Source organism: Myxocyprinus asiaticus, chromosome 13 (assembly GCF_019703515.2).
Source record: "Myxocyprinus asiaticus isolate MX2 ecotype Aquarium Trade chromosome 13, UBuf_Myxa_2, whole genome shotgun sequence".
Classification (NCBI taxonomy): domain Eukaryota; kingdom Metazoa; phylum Chordata; class Actinopteri; order Cypriniformes; family Catostomidae; genus Myxocyprinus; species Myxocyprinus asiaticus.
The window spans coordinates 41,134,488-41,150,854 of NC_059356.1; the positions used below are offsets into that span (position 1 = coordinate 41,134,488).

The 16,367-nt window shown below is 36.6% G+C and overlaps 1 pseudogene; it reads left to right on the forward strand.

Annotated features, from left to right (window-relative positions):
- Positions 1 to 8,013: 8,013 nt before the first annotated feature.
- Positions 8,014 to 16,056, forward strand: LOC127450986 (adenylosuccinate lyase-like; annotated as a pseudogene).
- The last annotated feature ends 311 nt before the right edge of the window (positions 16,057 to 16,367 follow it).

The following is a 16,367-nucleotide window of genomic DNA, read 5'->3' on the forward strand; positions in this document are numbered from 1 at the left end:
GACTTCTACTGTAAGTGCCTCACTGTCTAGATTTTTGATTTTTTTAAACTGATTGATGGTAATCAACTCTTGAATGAGCTTAACTTTTATTGAACCCAGAATATTCCTTAAAGTGTCCCACTTTGACAACACACAAGTGTCAAATTTGACCAGTGCTGCCTGAAAAAATCTGGGATTTTGAAGAGGGTCTTCAAAGGTACTAGGAAACATCCTAAGCTTTTCATAAAGACAGTATATTGTTAGGTTAAATGGCATTTCGATCACAATTTAAAAGTGCAGGAAAAGTAAAATATCCAAAAGTGTCCCATTTTACCCATATTCACTCTGAATAAAGCGAGAAAGCTCTAAACCCGGTCGCTGTAATTGCATTACCCCAGTGTCGCCACCAGAGGACGATAAAAAAACCCACAGTAGTGATGTCCAGTTCGTGAACTAATCTTTCTTTTGAACTGGTTCTTTTCAGTGAACGAGTTGATCCAGTTCAACGAATCGGAGTGAATCATTTGAAACAGTTCACGTCTCGAGTCAACACTGATGCACAAGTTACTCAATCATAACTCACTGTTGGACGTGCCTGGACGTGTTGGACACTCCGACTCGAATTGAGCCGATAACCGGGAGTAATATGATCCTAGAACTGGTATTATCTGCTTTTCCTTCCTATTCTCCGCTCCAACTAGTTCACAAATCAGACTGAACGCTTCGGTCGCAACAGTTCTCATGTCAACAGTACGAACACCACGTTTACATGCAACCAAATAATTCGTTTAGAATCCGACTGATAGCTCAATCGGATTGAAAAGCCTTCATATAAACACAAAAATGATCCGATTGAGCTGGATTCTAATGAAATTTCCATCTGATTGAAGGGGGTGGTGTAGACCTAAAATAATCCGATTAAAATAAAAATATTAGCCATGTAAACATTTGAATCCGACTACTTTCTCAATTGTATTCAAAATACCTTGCGCTCATGTGCAGAGATGTGGTGTGTCTGTATGTTTATACTCTTCGCGTGAACCTACAAAGCGATGACAAAAATCATTATTAAGGGTATGCGGGCTCAAACGGAATATTCTTTCATGACATCACATAAAGCAAAAAAGAACGGTGTCATTCTTAGTAGGGACTTTAAGCAGCAGGCTGCAGGTGCCGTTATGGTGTTCTGTGTTCCATTGCGTGCATGCGACTTCAATTCCTGATGTCGAAACTATAATTTCTAAAGCATTTCTTCTTTGCTATAGTGACAGTCGATCGTACGTGACAGATTAGGAAAGTAAATGTTAGAATATGTTTTACAAGATATGATGCAAAGTGAACACAGTAAATAGGCTAAATATCCTCCTCAAAACTTATGTAAAATTACACACGATTATAGGCTTTGAATGAAAAACCTCAAAAATATTGGTAAACTATTAATAATAATATCTAGATTTTCGACATAAGCTATTTATATCGTACAAAAGTAAAACTCTTCTTCTGACAGTTATTTAACACTGCAAGCATCCCTTCTCTTGCTGTTTTAAATAGCCTACCTTTTTTTTTCTTGAATGATTAAATTCTCCGTTCCGCCGCAGTGTTTCCCATTAATTATCTAGACTGTGGCGGCCCATACACGCACACCCATCTGACTCTAGGTGGTGCTATAATAAGCACCTTTAAGTTTTGACTCATATCTCCAGAATCATAATTCTTTTGTCCTCTGATTCCTTGAGACAAGCCCTAAAAAACATATATCTCCGATTTAATTTCTGTCTATAAAATGTTTCCGTCATTTTGAATTTTTCGAAGAAAAACCTACATTTTCGAAGTTCTCCTAGGCCGTTTGTCCGATTGCCACGAAATTTGGTATACATCATCTACAGACCCTCCTGACAAAAGTTTTTCAAAGAACTTTGATACGTTAAATCATTCCGAAAATACTAACGATACAATTCCTTCAGTTTAATGCGATTTGAGTAATTGATCAATATCTACTCAACGCAAACTCCAAACGTAACCAAACTTGGTACACGTAGTCAGCAGGACGTTTTGAAGATGTACGCAAAGTTTCGTACAGTTCTGCCACTAGTCATAACTGTCATAACTTCACATCCGTTTGAGTGACAAAGTTCAAATTAAATATGCATCATCTTTGGTTTACGTGCTAACATATTTAAAAAAAAATTCTATTTGACAAATCGACAAATATGACCACCAGCGGCTAATCAAAATCCAGCACCTAATAACTCATATTGGGAATGGCTGATGGTTATGAAACTTTCTATACATAAGCAGGGTGTCTTCATGAAGCGGTATATTAAATTTCATGACAATCGGCCACACGGTGGCGCTATAATTAGCTAATTTGCCTTTTTGCTAATATTTCTGGAACCGTATAGGCTAGAATAAAATTCTAAAGCTTTTCTGAATCCATCAGTGCCCCAAAATAATATGGTCATGTGAATTTTCATTTCTACAACAAAAGTGTTCTACGACTTTGATTTTTTGATATACCTACTTTTTTTTAACTCGTCTCAGGCCGTTTGTCCGATTCGCACGCATCTTGGTAGAAATCATCTACAGACCATCATGACAAAAATTTGTTAAAAGAATTTTGATTTGTCAAAACGTTCAGAAGATATAAGCAAATACGTTTTGGGGTGTGGCCTTTAATGTCTAATTAGCCTGTATCTTAAAAGAGCAATTTTTAAACTTAACAAAACTTTGCACACATGGAAAAGAGAACACTCTGAAGAAACTTGCCGAGTCTCGTTCATTTTTTTATGCTAGGGGGCGCTATAACGTAAGAAAATCCTATCTTTGCTCAAAGCAGTTGAAATGTCACACCCAAATAGCTGTGTCCACAGAATCCACAGGATCTTTTATGTCAAATTTGATTATTTTGATAATAAACGCCAGGACAGTCTGATGACATGCTAAATTTCACCAATTTCTGTTGTCAGCAACACATCAAAAATATTAGTTTATTCAACTATGTGAATTACAGATGCAGGATTTTTTTTTATCAATTATGTCCACCAGAGGGCGCCACAAGACAAGAAATCCTTCTACAAAATTCCCTGCTTCCACATGCAATCTGTCTACATTAGCACATGCAAAAGTTTTGGTTTGAAAAGGTGTCCTGGCTTCTGGTTTATTTGTTAAAGAAACATCTGTTTTTCTTTATCTGGTGCTGTTGTGCGTGAGTAATATTCCTCACTGTTTTAAATGCATTTTAGATAGTGTTAATGTTTAACAATTGATTTTACCTCAGAAATGTTCCCATGGAAATGAGTATGTAATAGCATACTTCTAGGCCCTAATGCTCATAGACTCAACAGATTTTTCAGTTATTTATCACCAAAGGTGTTTATTCATCTTCACAAGTTTATTATTTGTTATCTTTAAACAAAAAGCTTAGTTAGCTCTTTAGTATTATACCGAGCGCACCTGCACTTATATAATGTAATGTTTATGTGTTAGCCTGCATGTGATGAGACTTGACCATAAGTTACTTATGCTCAAAATAAAAAGATCACAGTTAAAACATTTATTTGTCAAATTCACAACAACACAGCGTAATGTAGCATTTGCTGACATTAATCAAATGTGCTATAAATGTTTCTTTGTCGATACATTTAGCCATAACTACACAAACATCTCCTCAGCATTTACTGTAAACAACCTGGAGCTCAACATGCTCAAAACAGTGGAGATGATTGTGGACTTTAGGAGGAACACCCCAATATTGACCCCCCTCACCATCCTGAACAGTCATTCAGGTTCCAGGGCGTAACCATCTCACAGGGCCTAAAGTGGAAGACCCACATTGACTCCATTGTGAAAAAGGCCCAGCAGAGGTTGTACTTCCTTCGCCAGTTGAGGAAGTTCAACCTGCCACAGGCGCTGCTGATACAGTTCTACTCAGCGATCATTGAGTCTGTCCTCTGCACTTCAGTCACTGTCCGGTTTGGCTCAGCTAAGAAATCGGACATCATGGGCCGGATTCACGAAACGTTCTTAAGAAGAAATGTCTTCATTTTTTTCTTAAGAACATTTTCGTGAATCCGGCTCCAGGACTACAAAGGACAGTTCGCACTGCTGAGTGGAATATTGGTTGCCCCCAGCCCTCCCTTCAAGAACTATACACTTCCAGAGTGAGGAAATGTGCTGGAAAAATCACTCTGGACCCAACTCACCCTGCCCATTACATTTTTGAACAGTTGCCTTCTGGACGGCGCTACTGAGCACTGAGCACCAGAACTGTCAGGCACAGGAACAGTTTTTACCCTCAGGCTATCCATCTCATGAACAGTTAAAATCTATACTATAGTTACGTGCAAGTCACAGCCTAGTCAATTATTTTATTTAACATATCCTACCTCTTCTGCATTACATTCCCTTGCACTGTATATAACAGATTTGTATTTGTATCTACTATATATATATATTTTTGTCTTATTGTGTATTTCTCTATATACTTATATTTCTATTCGCTTTATATTTTTATTCAGTTTTGTTATTATTATTATTATTATTATTATTATTATCTCTGTCTTGTTGTATTGTTTATGCACTGGAAGCTCCTGTCACCAAGAAAACTTCCTTGTATGGGGAAGCATGCTTGGCAATAAAGCTCATTTGATTCTGATTCTGTATCAGCAGCATGGACTGGAATCTTGCGGGTTTTGCGGGTCAAACGGCCTGCACCAGAGAACACCTAGTTGCATATCTGTAGGGATGTCCTTCATATAATAAAATAATACAATGGTATGTTGAAAATTACTGATAACTGTTCTATTTTCATTTAATGAATGTTTTATTGAATTAATTTGTTTAGACACCCTTTAATGATGACATTGAATTATACTGTTAAATATGGAATTTGTGAAATAATTTTTTTTTGTTTTTTTTTTATAAAATAAAATGGATTTCATGGGGCGATACATGTTAACATACAGAGATGCTTTTTGTCATGAAAAAGAATCTTCCCCTTAAATATGCAAAATAATTCTTGGACAGACTTTACATTTGAGTTACAATAGTTGGAACCAGTGAAGTTAACAGTTCATCTCTCTTGGTTTTCTTTACAGTTATTATTTTTATATATACATAAAAAAAAAAAAAAAAAAAAAAAAAAAAGATTTTTTTTTTATTTTTTATCTGTAACATTAGAAAAAAAAACAAAACAAAAAAAAAACTGGTATCGGTATCGCCGAGTACTGTAAAGGAAGTATCGGTACTTGTACCCGTTCTCCAAAAAAATGGTATCGGGCCATCCCTACTTATTTGCCAAAGTTCCAAAGTTCATGGAATGAAGAATATTCAGAAGTTATGTTTGAGGTCAGTGAAATGAGGCTGCAATTTATTTCATGCTGTCTTTGCGATGTTTCCGAGATGGCAAGCGCTCTCTCACATGCTGGCGTTCGGAGCCCCTCTCCCAGATTTACATGCATCTTATGCTGCATTCCATTCAACTCAGCAAGTCGGATTTTCCAACTTCCAACTGGGAAAAGTGCAATGGAAAGCCACTTCAAGAAATTTTAAACTCCGATTTCACCTAGATGCAGGTGCGTGACATCACACAATCATGTCAGCACCCAGGAAGATATAAAAAGTAAGTGATAAACATTCACTGGTATCATATACAGGGTTGGGAGGGTTACTTCTAAAAAGTATTCCACTACAGATGACAGAATACATGCTGTAATATGTAATTTGTAACGTATTCTGTTAAATTACTCAAGGTCAGTAACGTATTCTAAATACTTTGGATTACTTCTTCAGCACTGGTAGATTTTTTCACTTATTTTGACTATAAAAACTCTGCCAGTACAGTAAGACAAAATACACATGTTAAAAATACATTCTCTGAAAAACCTAAATATCTTATGCAGTGTTGCTTCTAAAACAAGATAAATCTAATTGATCTTGTTTTAAGGATTTTTAGATATGTTTTAGATACAGGAAAACAATACAACAATTATTATCAAGTATACGATTTTTGCCCTAATATCAAAGGTCTTACTAGAAAAGAAGAAATTATGATCTAACGTGAATTTTCTTGATAAAAAAATATGATTGTGCCGGGTAATGTGCATGTAAAATGGCTAGAAACAGCATTTTAGCTAAGCATAAAGATGACAATTTACACAAGGTTTATTTCTATTTCTTCTGCTCCAAACTTACTTCAAACTTACTTCTCTGTCTGCTCGTATGAATGTAACACATCATAAGAAAGTGTTTCACCGCTGTTCAAATGCACTTTGGATCGCATCATTTATATGTATAAATGTTTTCCATCTGAAAGGACTAAATATTAAATGAAACAAATGACAATAAAATGCAAAGTAATCTCTTCAGTAGTCAAAATACTTTTTGAATGTAACTGTATTCTAATTACCAATGATTTAAATAGTAACTGTAGTGGAATACAATTACTTATATTTTGTATTTTAAATACGTAATCCCGTTGCATGTATTCCGTTACGCCAAAACCCTGAGTATATATATATATATATATATATATATATATGCCATGTAAACTCTTCCCTTCAAAAGTTAATATCCTGCCAACTGCGAAGGATTCTACGTCAAATCTAAAAAAGCATTTGGAGGTATGTTTGCATGTTTTTTTTACTTTACATTGCAAATCTAACAAACTCAAACATATTTTTTCAATTATTGTTTGAATTATCACTCTGTGTGTAATATAACCATGTTCCACAATGTCTTTGGAAGAAAGATATTGTTGATTTGTGAAATACACAAATGCACAAATACACGTCATTTCATATTCAGTTGGATTAGCCCCGTAAAGTTACTTTTAGTTTATTAAATTGCTTTTGTAGTTGGCTTCAAAAATGTATATGAATGCACTTTTGGTGTAGAGATAACTTTGAGACATTTTTGTGACATTGATTCACAAATATAACTGGTCTGATCTTTTACTACATGTGGATGGCGTCTGTAAAATGGCGAAATTGCATGACCACATTTATGTTAACGTGCCATGAGAACCTGTTCATATTTTTAGAATCTTCAATAAGAAATGCCAGTTAAATCAAATAAACATATTTGATTCTGTCATTGATGGAGGACCTTGACCTCTGTCAGCATCAAACATGAAAACTTCCTTCATATTTTTACATTTGCAATCATTTTTCTGAATTTGTGGACATAAGTGCCACACAAACAGATAGAAGAATTGGTGGAAGTATTCATAGAAAAAGCGTATGGTATGATGTGTAAAGAGGGATTATGAATTAAAGTGGCCCGAATTGGAATTAGTGGAAGAATGTACAACTGGATCATGAACTTCTTACTTGGTAGAACAATTCAAGTTAGGCTGGGATCCTCATACTCATATACATATTTGGTAGAGAATGGTACTCCTCAAGACAGTGTCTGCAGCCCAGTTCTATTTAACATCATGATTAACGTAAACGTTTCTGAGATTAATACTGGAACAGGAAGATCTTTGTATGCTGACGATGGGGCGTTATGGAAAAGAGGACACAATGTTCCATTTGTAGTTAAAAGCATGCAGACAGCTGTAAATGAGGTGGAAAAGTAGGCGAATGGTTGGGGATTTAGTTTTCGGTAGCAAAAACACAAGTTATCTGTTTTTCAAAAAAGTAAAATAATCCTTCAGTTAACCTCAATTTTTATGGACATAAATTGGAACAAGTTTCAGCTATAAGATTTCTAGGATTATGGATGGTTTCAAAATTGACCTTTAGAATGCATATACAGAAACTAATACAAAAATGTAAAAGAGGGGTGAATGTATTAAGGTGCTTGGCAGGAGTAGATTGGGGTGCAAGTCGTACATCGCTTCAGAAAATATATTGTGCACTAATTAGATCAGCCATTGACTATGGATGTATAGTATATGGTTCACCATAGAAAGGTTGAAACAATACAATCCCAAGGTCTGCGAATATGTTGTGGAACATTTAGGTCATCGTCTACACCAGCACTGCAAGGGAGATTGAGATGCCATTAGAAATCAGAAGGCTCAAATTAAGAATGGTATACTGGACTTCACTAAAGGGTCATACAGGGATACACCCAACTAAAAATGTCCTGGAGGAGTATTGGGAATATGAGTCCAGGAAAATAAATAGCTTTGGGTGGATTGTTAATAAGGAGGCACAGGGTATGGGAATAACAGAAATTGAGGTTGGCCCTACAGTGGTAGTTCCAGTAATTCCACCTTGGTTATTTCAACTGCCTTCACTTGACTTTCAGCTTCAAGAAGATATCCATAATAAAAACAGGTACCTCCAAATAGATATAGTGGCAAAGCAGTACCTGAATCAAGCTTATTACTCCATAATATATAGTTTTACACAGATGGCTCAAAAACCCAGACTCAGGTTTGACAGCGGCAGCAGTGTATGTACCCCATTCCAGTGTAAAAATGGCAAAAAGGACAACACATCATTGATCAGTATTCACAACAGAATTAATTGCCATATTACTTGCTCTACAGTGGATGGAAGAAATAAAACCAATAAGAACAGTCATCTTCTCAGATTCATTATCTGCATTATTAAGTATCTCAGTATTTCAGTTCAATAGGTGGCAGGAATTCTGTGCTCGGTGCAGCTCGCTTTACTGACACGCTGCAGGACTGGAGGGATCCGGGGACGAGTTCATGAAGTACCGCTCACGGCTGGTGTCCATTTGATGGCCTTTAACTTCAGCGACAGGAAGAAATTCAGCACATGGAGAAAACTGTGGCTTTATCTCGCCAAGGCTGAGAAGGTCGGTTATGTCTCGTGCAATTATTGCTTCTTAAATATAGATGTTTTATGGTAGCTGACCCATCCGGCATTTCAACGTTTATTCACAGGTGAATGAGACTCTCTGAATGCCAAGCTTGACTATGTGACCTTGAGTTAGTGGATATCTCGAGTTGCCAACTCTGAATCTATAGAGTGAAAGGAGGTCCTTTTAAATAAATACTTAAGGGTGTATGTGAGTTGTGTAGTTATTTGAAGTTCTATATTATTGACTGTAGAAATTGATTTGTTGTGTACTTACACAGTCAGAACAAAGATGTACTGATCAGTCATGATCAGGGCCGTGGGATGATGATTTATGTTGGGGGTGCTGTTGTGGGAGGTGCATTTTTGCATTTGCATGTAGGGTGACCAGATGAACATGATAAACAATAAACTGCCAATTACAAAATTAAATAAAGATGTCAATTAATTAAAGGTGTATAATATTATAAATATTATATTTAACTATGGCTATTAATTTAGATTAGTTTTCATGACATTTTACAGCGGACATCTCTTATCATCAGTTCTCATGGGATTAAGCGATTTCTATAGGTGTGTTTACTGCTTTTACACTGCCATTTCACGTTATTGATCTATGAGGAAATGTATTTAGCTGTGCTGATTAATTATGGAGAAAATATTAAACTTGTGCATAATGGGATTATTAGAAGAAATGTATTGGAATATTTGACAAATTACAACAGATTGCAATGCTCTATTACTCTCTGGAATTAAAAAAAGATGAAAAATACATTCAAGCAGGGGTGGACTGGCCACCGGGAGAACCAGGACTTTTCCCAGTGGGCCGGCCATGAAACGGGGCCGAACGGGTGACAATAAGCTGAAACGGGCCGCAAAACCACTAGACATCGTTTCCATCTAATAAAAGACAATTACTTGCTTCTGTCACACACAACAGCTTCCTGTTTACACACTCTACTGATAGGTTAAGTTTAGATAAGGGGTTTGGGTAAGGGCATAATATTAATATGTATGTCCTTAACGCCTCACTTCCGCATCAGATATCCGGGAATTTGCACGTGATGAAGTCGTACGAGTTTATGCCAACAACATCGAGCGAGACCATACGAAATAGCCAACTTGTAAATTATGTACGGCTTTTCATGAGATCGTGTTGGATGTGAATTGCGTCTTTTCATTTTCTGGTGTCTTTGACCAATGACTTTAGACAGAGAACTTCAAAAACAATAAAGTGCTCACAGACAGTGCGTATCCACTGGCTATTTACCAGCATGTCAATTCACAGTGGGCCACCTAAACCTAGGTTATTTTTAGGGCATGTTATAGAAGATAAAAACACTGTAATCTTTGTCGTGCGCGTTTCCGAAAAAAGTCAGAAAAAAGACCCGAAAAAATACTGATATGCTCATTTTGGAAGGGATTAAAATCAATGAGAAGCTCTGGCAAACATTACATTGCCCCACATAAAACGAATCCCATCCATATAGTGGTTTATGACATCACATGGCTCATTCATAGGGTTTTACTAATGGTATGTCAGAGGATGTATATTAGGAAGGGAACCATTTTTTTAAAAAACTTGATCTGTGCTATTAATAATAGCACATGTGCAAATAACTCGTGTGTTTGAAGCCAAAAAGCAGGGAGGGAGAGATCATCTTCAAGCACATGAGTAAACTTTTCTTATGGGCTGACAGATAACCGCAGAGGTGGGAGGGGGTGATAATTAAGGGGGAAAGTTCAGCACAGTGGAAACAAATCACTGCTGATACTGAGACTGTGTGAATGAACGATTCTCATTATTCGTCGCAAGTTTTTCAATACAGATAAAGCATGAAGTGCAGCAATGATTATTTTCATCACTTCTCTCTCACACACCCCTGCACGCCGTGCGCGTGCACACACACTGAACCCCATCCAACACAAAAGCACAATCGAACTTAAGTGCATTATATTATCAGTGCATTCATATCACTCGCACATACTCTTTAAACATGGTACAATATCAGTCAAACGTATGCCAGTCTTGTAACTACCAGGTCCTGTTGCGCACACCAGACTAGAACATATCCATATTTTAGCTTCAAAATCCCAAACTACACAGTACACAAGAACATGGCCGAATACATTTTTGCAGCAAGAGTATAGCCTATCAGAGTAATGACAACTCTTAATATTAAATTGCTCTGTGGCAGTTTATAATAAACCAAAAGCGTTATCATGAGGTGCGCGGCTAGATGCTCCAATAGTTAAAATAGTCCAAACCGTGCTTGGCGTTCAGGGGTTGTTGAGATGAAGACCCTTATGATTTATAAATAATTATGACAGTATTCAGTGTTGTAAATAATTTCTCAAGACTTCCTCAAGCATACAGTTTTTAGGAAAACATATCCAAAATATTTTAATGTGTTTATGAAAAAAAATAAAAATAAAATAAAAGACTCCAAATGGAAGCCACACTCTGTTTGATTAGTAAAGACGAAAATGTTAAAGGAATAGTTCACCCAAAAATGAAAATTCTCTCATCATTTACTCACCCTCATGCCATTCCAGATGTGTATGACTTTCTTTCAACTGCTGAACACAAATGAAGATTTTTAGAAGAATATTTCAGCTCTGTTGGTTCTTACAATGCAAGTGAATGGTTACCAAAACTTTGAAGCACCAAGTAGCCCATAACAGCAGCATAAAATAATCGATATGATTTCAGTGTTTAAATCCATATCTTCAGAAGCGATTTAATATGTGTGGTTAAGAAACAGATCAACATTTTTAGTATAAATATCCACTTTCAAACAGCCCTCATAAGTGCTCCTCTCTCTTAAGAGTTCTTCTTCTTTCTTTTTTTCTCTTGGCGATTCACATTCTTCATGCAAATCTCCACCCAATAGGCAAGGAGGAAAACTGATAGCAAAAAGGGACTTAAATATTGATCTTTTTCTCGCCCACACCTATCATATTGCTTCTGAAGATATGGATTTAACCACTGGAGTCATACAGATTACTTTTATGCCGCCTTTATGTGCTTTTTGGAGCTTAGAATATTTGGACCCTGTTTACTTGGATTGTTTAGACCAACAGAGCTGAGATATTCTTCAAAAAATCTTTGTTCGTGTTCAGCGGAAGAAAGTCATACACATCTGGGATGGCATGAGTTTGAGCAAATGATGAGAGAATTTTGATTTTTCGGTAAACTATTCCTTTAATTAAATACAGTCCTCTGGTCACATGCAAGTCCTCCTCTGATATGATACTGTTATAGAGGGGTGGTAGAAAGACAAACAGGTTTCTGTTCATAAGTCACTCTCTACAGAACTGCAATCTAGTCCTTGAGACATGCTAAGACATGAACAAACACTTCCAAATGAAGGCCTGAGAGAGAGAGAGTGTTTTTAAAATAACTATATAAATGTCAGAGTAACAGGAGAGTCTCTTGAGGGGTTGTCCTTCACTCTCTCTCTCTCTGTTTTTGTGGCTAAAGACGAGGGAAATAGTTATGTAAATCATTCTAACGTAGCATTTGAAATTGCAGTGCATCCCAGAATCGTTTCAATAGCTTTCTTACGCCCGTCTCTGCAGGCATTGGGTCTCCCCATCACCGATGCCCAGGTGAGCGAGATGGAGTCTCACTTGGAGGACATCGACTTTGTCATGGCCACAGAGGAGGAGAAGAAGTTGAGGCATGATGTTATGGCTCACATCCACACATTCGCCCACTGCTGTCCCACAGCTGCACCCATCATAAACCTGGGTGCCACTTCCTGTTATGTGGGAGACAATACGGTCAGGGGAAAATGTTGCTGTTTTATCATCCGTTGCCATGGTTACTGTTTACCATTTGCCATGGAAGTCCTATTATTGTCTGAGTACAATGACAATAGAGTACTTCAACAGAACATGAACTAGTTCTAAGATACTGAATTCTAATCTAAAAGATTTTGAATGTGGAAATGCCCTTACAGTAGGATAACGTCAACCCTTAAATGCATGGATATTTCACCAAATATCATTACATACCTTGGGTGTTTAGAGACCCTGCATGTATATCTATCACAAATGGATCTGCAAAATGCTCAGATAGTGTACATTTTTCAAAGCATTTACAAGACAATTTTTTGTTACTCTATTCAGAAGAGAAAGGTTGATGAATATTAAAGAGGTGTGGGCATAACCCCACGCCCCCTTGGAATGAGGTCCCGGGTTACAAAAGACCCGAGGTATTTATTATAAAAGGTTAAATGTGTGTTTTTGAGGTCTGAATGATTTTTTCTTTGTCTTTAGGATCTGATGATGCTGCGTGATGGATTTGATATCCTGCTACCGAAGGTTTCTGACATTCATCATTTTAAAAACAAACTCTACTGCTGTCCACAGCAATAAAGCTCTTACTGTTATCAACTTTCTCTCTCCTCTAGTTGGCTCGTGTGATCGACATTTTGGCTAACTTTGCAGAGACATTCGCTGATCTGCCCACTCTGGGTTTCACCCACTTTCAGTGAGTACATGTCCAGCTCAATATAGCGGACCAAAAGTGTCTAGAAATGCTCTGTGTTTTTAACTTTTCTTCCATTTCTGTTCTTGTTCTTCCTCCCTCTCTATTATCGTCTTTATATCTTTTCATCATCATTGGTCTGTCTCATCATTTACACATTTGGACATATTCTTCAAATCTTGTATTTTTCAATATCATCTTTTAACCTTTCTAAACATCTTTTACTTGACAATACTTCCAGGTCAGTTTTGGGTTTATGGTCTCTCTCCCCTTACCTGTCTCCAGTAGCAGTTCTAGCTTGTATGGCGCACTGGGCGAAACCCGCTTCAGCACGCCCCCCTGACTGGGGGGAGTGTGCCAGCATCTGTGCTGCCCCCCCCCCCCCATCGCAAGATGCCAAAGGAACCACAGGCACTCAGGCCAGCTTCCTGCAGCTCTTCCAAGGAGATCATGATAAGGTGAATAGCTGGGTTTTTCACTCATTGATAATCAGAACAATTTTATAGAATTATAGAATGTAAAAAAAATGTCTTAGTCTTTCCTTACTATGATGGGCATATACATAGAGTCTACAAGAGTATTTCCTCTCTCTAATTCCCATTGTTGCTTTTTATTGTGCAACCAAAATCCCAATAATAATAATTTAAAAAAAAAAAATTATTATATGAGATTTTAACTATAAAAAAGCCTAAAACACAAGGGACTCTTATTTTGAAATGATGAAGACTGGGCTAAGTTACAATGCTATATATACTGTATAAGTAATCACAAAATTATGCTTTTCATAGCCTTTATATTCACAAGATGAAGGGTTTTGTATATGTATTTTACCAGATGAGGTTTAATGGGAATAAGGTTTATTATATTCACAAGATATGAAGTTGGAGACATGGTGTATGTGCTGACAGACCACATCTCCATACAGTCACATTTGTATTTGAATGCCCTCACTTCAGTGTTAAACACTGACAAAGATGTAACAGTGGTCCAGACATTAGAAAATGTTCAGTCTTTACAAGTTTTTTCCCCCATTTAGATCAGAAAATGAACTTGGGTTACAGATGTAAAAAAAATTTTTTTTAAAAAATGGACATGAGTTTTTGGGAGACCCCTCTCTGTAAAAACTGTGTATTTAAATACACAATCCAGAAATAATACTAGCCACATGATGAAGAAGGGTTGGCAATCCTAAGAACATGCAATATTACATTTTTATTTATTGTCACATTCGTACATTTTCGCATTTTTGTGGAAAAACCAGCATGACAACTGTAAAAGCAGCACTTACAGTTCATGTTGAGGGAAAACACTGATATCTGAGATATTGGTATGATATCTGTTAATGGAGCACTATGGGTTGAATTAAAATTGAAACCGCAATATGTCCTTGCATGATTAGTAATCAAAGATTACTCAACCGTGTTTAAAACAGTTTGCATTCAGTGGCGCCATCTAGCGCCATTCAAAAATTGAGGTTACAGTGAGGAACTTACAATGGAAGTGAATGGGGCCAATTTTTAAAGTTTTTAAAGGTAGAAATGTGAAGCTCATAATTTTATAAAAGCACTTTAATTCTTCTGTTAAAACTTGTGTATTAGTTGAGCTGTAAATTTGTTGCTGTTTTTACTGTCGTTTTAGGGTATACAACGTTAGATTGTCTTGGCATAAAAGTTGTGAAATCGGATATAAATTTACACTGAAAAGGTTAGTACGTGATTTTATCACTAAAATCATGTTAGCACGCATATTGTTTACATCTTGTGACAATAGTTTTAAAACGGTGAGTATTTAAACGTTTGCGGATTGGCCCCATTTTGCGGATTGGACCCATTCACTTCCATTGTAAGTGCCTCACTGTAACCCAGATTTGTGCTTTTTTTAAAGAAAAGGAGGGGCAAGTAAAATAATTATGTTTGTAATCGATATTATGCCTAAAATGCTGTCTATTGAGCTTAACGTGTATCAAACTCTGAATATTCCTTGAAGGTCAAATGTTAAAGCAAGTCAAAGTCACGGTAGCATTAAAGCTACTAGCTCAGTGAATTTATTTTACTTCTGTGTCTAAACTCTCTTTCGTAGGTGATTAAAAGGCATATTCGTCATGAGCTGCCCTTCATGGCTACTGAAAACATCATCATGGCCATGGTAAAGGTTGGATGAAACAGACAGGTTAGAACGACCATTAATTTATAAATGAAAAAATCTGGTGACAGTCAATATTTGCATAATTTGAAGTTGCTTCAACAAATCTGCCCAAATATGATTAGGCAGTTTTGTTCATACAGGAAAGACACAACCGCATGAAGCTGTTTGTTAATGCAGTGGCACTTATGGCCGCCATTTTTGCTGAGTGATGCATTGTCATGTGTTTTTTAGGACTGTCATGAGAGGGTACGCATGTTATTCCAGCAGTCTGCAGCCGTGGTGAAACAAGAATGGGGAGACAACGACTTACTGGCTCGAGTTCTGGCTGATCCATATTTTGCTCCCATACTTGGTCAACTGGATGCCCTATTGGACCCACAACAGGTATGCATGTATAAATACACCTAGACTCTCTCTTTCTGTGCAATCGTGCAGCCAAGAAATTATTTCACATCTTATGTTATTATTCTTGTGTTTATTACTATTTATTATATACATATTAACATGTTATTAATATGAAGTGGTCTGTAATCCCCTCTCCAACCTATGTCTCTCTCTCTTCTCTGATTCTCAGGTTATGAGGTTTTTGTCTGAGGAGGTCAGGCCTGTTTTAGAGCCATACAAAATAAAATGGATGTGAAAATCAAACTAGAGCTCTGAAATGTGCACACCAATACATCTTTGTACTACTGACAAATCAAGGCTGTACGACAATGAATAAATGTGTTGTTGTCAAAAATGTTGTGTTCTTTTATTAATATTGACAGAAAAAAAACGCTTTTGCACATTATAAGTCTTAAACATCTAGAAAAATAACATCTAAATTCCACTGTCACCTATATCTGTTTTAATACATAAATTAATCAACTGTTTTAAAGTCTATTACATAATTTTTGTATATAATAATCGGATACTATTTTAATGATTTCAAAGGTCTCTTTGTTTCCATAGCAATTTATGGCTGGATCAGC